Below are 5,539 nucleotides of genomic sequence, written 5' to 3'. Positions count from 1 at the left end.
TCTATCTTCAATAACATGTTTGTATACATGTATGTATATCAGTATTCATATATATATAGTATATATTATATATATGTATATGCATGTATATATTTGTTAGTTTCTTCTAGACTTCATAAAAAAAAAAAAGAACCCCATGTTTTCTCCCTCGGGTATTACTCATCAATGAAAAACTTTAATGGTCTTGTTTGGTTTGGTCCTTTGTGAGCACCTGGATGGATGTGGGGAAGCCTCTAAGACTTGCACAGGTACAAACCTGGGTTAAACCAATAGTGCTATTGATCACTTAAAGTTACTAGTAGCTTCATACGCAAAGCAATAATCATGAAACTATTAGACCCATTAATGGTTATAATGAAGAATTGTGTTTTAAAACTAAATTTAGTTAAAAAAGAAACAAACGGGCGCCTGGGTGGCTCAGTCGGTTGAGCATCCGACTTCAGCTCAGGTCACGATCTCATGGTTCGTGAGTTCGAGCCCCGCGTCACGCTCTGGGCTGATGGCTCAGAGCCTGGAGCCTGCTTCCGATTCTGTGTCTCCCTCTCTCTCTGCCCCTCCCCCATTCATGCTCTGTCTCTCTCTGTATCAAAAATAAATAAACATTAAAAAAATTTAAAAAAAAGAAACAAAAACTGACATCATATCCAATCCTAAAAGCAAATTTATACCAATCAAAACATGAAACGTAAGGGTTTTCATGAAAATACTACCAATACTAAGTGATTTCTTGTTAATCCTTCTAATAGGACATAGCAGACACAAAGAAAAAACATGCATAAAAACTTGTATAAATTTATATTCTTTCAGTAATATACCATTTATAATTACATCAACAACCTTATTATTGAAATAAAATTCAGGGCCTTAGTTTTTCAATGACATATATCTTAGATGTGAAAAATTCATGTAGTTCAATTTTTGGTTTTTTTCAATGATAAGAGCAAAAAATATATTTTTTTCCCTCTAGTGAGCAATTTCTCTATATCTAGGACACAGCATACAAAAACCAACATTGTTGCTGGGTGGTATGTCATAAAAACCCATTTTTGGGGAGCCTGGGTGGTTCAGTTGGTTGAGCATCCAACTTCGGCTCAGGTCATGATCTCACAGTTAGTTCGTGAGTTCGAGCCCCATGTCGGGCTCTGTGTTGACAGCTCAGAGCCTGGAGCCTGCTTCCAATTCTGTGTCTCCCTCTCTCTCTGCCCCTCCCCTGCTCATGCTCTGTGTCTCTCTCTCTGTCTCAAAAATAAATAAAACATTAAAAAAATTTTTAAAAACCCATTTTTAAATTATGTGTGACATATGTGTCTAAGGTTTTATTAAGCAGAAAAAAAATCCATACTTCCAAGGGGAAAATATACTGATAAAGTTTTTGCTTTTGTATTTTAAATAGATTTTAACTATTTTAACTTTTTCCCATTGTTAGAGTCTTACACTGGAATATGGTTAATATGATCTGTACATGGAAATTGGTAGAGCAAGACAGCTTTGTTCCCTCTATCTATTCTTATTATTTTAGAATGAATAGTGTATATATCCAGGTAAATTATCCTTAGTATTCAACTTTGTCACTTTCTCTTTTTCTTTCTGACAGTCGTTATCTATTTCTATCACTCGCTATGCAATGTGAGTCTCAGATTGGGTATTCACTACAACTGTTGATTTCCAGTACCTGATCTGAAAACCAAACATGAGAGAATTCAAAAGGAGAGAGATTCTAAATATCCATTCAGAGAATATCTCCCATGCTTAAGATTTTACTCTAAATGGTGTTACCATTTCAATACAAAATCAGTCTGCAGGATTGTACAGTGAGCATGGCATGTAACTGTCAGCCCTGACACAACCTGTTTCAAAATCTCAATAAAGGATTCAAAGAAAAATATGAAATTTCCTTATGGTGTCTTTGAAAAGGACTAGTAAATGATTCCCAGTATCTGGGAGATATTTTCACTAACTGTAATATCTATTGAAAAGAGTTGAACTGAAATATAAGTGATTTAAAACATCTCTTGCTATGCCATGCTATGCCAATGAAAACTAAAGAAAGTTATCCCAAAAAAGAATTAGGTGAAAGGATCATCTCTTTTTCCTTAGTCCGTTAAACCCCAGCCTCGGATTCTGCCACTTGAATAGAAAAGACGATGAACTCTTGTGCTCCTTGGGCAGCACCTGTACTTGAATTGGAACAATACAGAGATTAGCATGGTCCCTGCCCAAAGATGACAGCAGGATGATGAACTCTTAAATGTAAACTCTGGAAAACATTTGGCTGTAGGACTTTTAAGATGTAACAATTAAATTCCTAGGTAAACCAATGGGATTTGATGAGGAGACATTAAAGGTTACACTACAAAGTGAGGTATAGTGTGATTTTCAAAAGTTAAAAATGTTTAAGCAAGACACGATGATTTAAGGCAGACACATTTTCTATATCCTATATATGAAGTACCTTTTTATGAGACAGGTGGAGGAGTTGGGATTAAGTTTTGTCTCACATTGGCAAATCTACATAAACTAGATATTTGCCAGATGTTGGGAAAGGAAAGCTATACATATCAGACCGCTTTTATGTGAACATCTGAAAACATTATCCCACCAGCACAAATGTGGATAATAAAATGGGTCCATGACAACATAGGTATCCTATATGATGACGCACAATATCTCAAGGTTAAAAGCAACTTGTTCTCTGATAAAGGAGAAAATAATCATTCAGACATAAATACTATTTGGGAAAGCAGGAAAAAAAAAAAGGATAAAAGAAATTTTCCTGAGGAGTTAGAAGAAAAATAGGTCTATGAAATAGGATTATATATTACAGAAAATTAAGTATGTTTTACAATTGTATAACATTGTTCTATAGAAAGAAAAAAAAAAGGATAGAAGAAGATATAAATAGGAAAATTGAGATTAAAAGCACAAGTTGAAATCCAAAAAGAGAATGATATTTAAGTGAATTAAGTCTTTGCTACTGGCCACATTTGAAGTGACCAAATAGTATTTATGCAATGGAACAAAGAGCAGGATAAATATAACTGCAAAATCTTCCCCCGCTGCTTCCTCCCAAAAAGATAGTAACAGGAATGAAAGCTACCTTGGAAACAAAAAGAACAAAATTCTGACAGTGGAAAGTGGAATTAATATAATGGTGGAAAACTGAAAACTATCTGCAAGAATTCAGGAAGAAATGACAACAGCATAAAATAACAAGAGTAAGGATAAAAAGCATTAGGATAACATTTGGTGATGACATAAAAGCAAAAGACATTCTGAATAAAAATATGAAATATTGAAATAGAAATAAATATCAGATATTTTCAGGGCTTAAAAATACATGGTATATGCAGAATAAAAATTCTTAACACAGGAGAAAATCAATAAAATTCTACACATCCTTAAACACATTATATCATATTTTAGAAGAGAAAAAAGAGACCCTTGTGAGTAGGATTTTTTGTACCATATTCTTTTTTTTTCTTACTTGGTAATCTCTCCTGTAAAGAACACTGTTAATATTTTTATACAACATTCTTATTAAATTGTTTTATTATCTGGTCATTCATAGATTATGTTGAAGTTTCTATATAAATAACTACATTATCAAAACAATTACATTATATAGAAGTAAGCACAAGTTTTTAATGTTCTTTCAAATTCATATGGAATCTAATATCTGGCTTCTGCCTTACTTAGTGATGAGGACATCCAGTACAAAATTGAATAGTCGGAATAACAATTCACATACTTACATTGTTCCTAACAAGAGTAGGGATGCTAGTGAATTTCAATATTAAGTATAATGTCTTTTAAAAAAATTTTTGTAGATACTAAAGAATAAAGTCAACCAAAGTTGTAGAAGACCTTAATATTGAAAATTACAGACTATTATTAAAGAACAAAAAGTATGTCTAGGAAGAATCAAAATTATAAAGATGTCCTTTTTTGTAGTTAACTTATAAATCCAGTGCCAATCTATCAATACATTAATGAGATATTTTATAGAACTTGAGAAAATGACTCCAAAATTCATATAGAAGACCAAATTAATTGTAAAAGTACAATATGTCTAACCAACGAGAGAGAATCACATTAGAACTGAGAATATAATTTTGACAAAAGTATAAACTGCTAACCAGTGAGATAGAGAAATAAATACATATAGTTATTTGCTATAGTCACATATGACATGTGATGTAAGAGACATTACATATTAGTAAATTGTGAAATATCTATCACATACAAATATACATATATAAACATACATATATATCACATAAATACATATATACACAATTGAATCCCTACTTCATATCATATAGTATAAAATTCCAAGTGGATTAATATATAAATAAGAAAAATAAAAATTTAAATTATTAAATAAAAATATAGCAGAATTACCTCATTGATATTCTCACTATATCTCACTATATGAAAAGATTAAAAATAATACAGAAACAGAAAAAAGCCTAAAGAAAAAATATTCATTTATTCATTCATTCAACAAATATTAAACAATTGCCCTGTTACAGAAATTCTTACAGATGCTTAGAATGCAGCAGTTAATGCAAAATTTTCTGCAGCCATAAAGTTTACATTTTTGCAATTAATAATTTAACTGCATTCAAAAGGATGTACAAATTTGAAATGAGAAGACACATTTGAAACATATCACCCAAAGAAACATTATACTCAATTTAATTTTTTTAATTAAAAAAATAGAAAACCAACCAAATAAACAACAACAACAACAACAACAACAAACAAATATAAGGGATACTATGGTATTCACCATTTGCTTCTTTCCAATTATTCCTCATCTCTCTACCATTTTCCATTTCCCAGGACACTAAATTTTGTATATTTTATCAAGGTGATGCCTTACTTCTAGCTTCACATTTGGGTTTGGTCGATGGGATCCATCGATCAACAGGAGATGGGAAGGTAATGGGAAGAGGAGGACAAGGAAGTTACGTTTCTGACTACCTGCCTTCTTGGACACATTGTGTTAAGTGCATCCCTCTACCAACGGCACATCATCTGTAAGGCAGACATCTCCTATAACTCCTCTTTCCATGCATGTTCTAGAAATCACTTTCTCTATCAGATACTCTAGTATCAACAACTCCCTTGATGTTTTTAGCCCCAGGGTGCTTCAACACTTCTTGTTGATTTGCCTGAACACTGCCCATGTCTGTGTAAAGTGGTCTTTTCTTAAACTCCTCAGTTATCTCATTTGAGTATACATCAGTTTTCTGTTAGAACCCGCCCCCATAATAATTGACAACAAAAACGAAGAGGAAAGTCAAGGAAAAGCAAATCTTATTTGTCAATATACCCATACAAAATCAAATTAAGCTCAGTAGGAATCATCAGAGAAATAGAACACAAAACAACCAAAATTTGGCAGCTCCAACCCATTAGAAAGGCAGTAATTTAAAAATCTGAGAACATCAAGTGCTGACAAAGATATGGGAATGCTCGTTGGCAAGGGTTTTCTTGTTTTAATTTGAGAAAGAGAAAGAGAGAGAGAGAGAGA

General features: G+C 32.5%; 1 pseudogene; it reads left to right on the top strand.

Annotated features, from left to right (window-relative positions):
* The first annotated feature begins 2,154 nt into the window (after positions 1-2,154).
* On the top strand, positions 2,155-2,253 carry LOC132693458 (U6 spliceosomal RNA; annotated as a pseudogene).
* The last annotated feature ends 3,286 nt before the right edge of the window (positions 2,254-5,539 follow it).

Source organism: Panthera onca, chromosome B1, assembly GCF_046562875.1.
Source record: "Panthera onca isolate mPanOnc1 chromosome B1, mPanOnc1 haplotype 2, whole genome shotgun sequence".
Classification (NCBI taxonomy): domain Eukaryota; kingdom Metazoa; phylum Chordata; class Mammalia; order Carnivora; family Felidae; genus Panthera; species Panthera onca.
The sequence above is the reverse complement of the archived record's forward strand: the minus strand, read 5'-3'. Positions and strand labels throughout refer to the sequence as shown.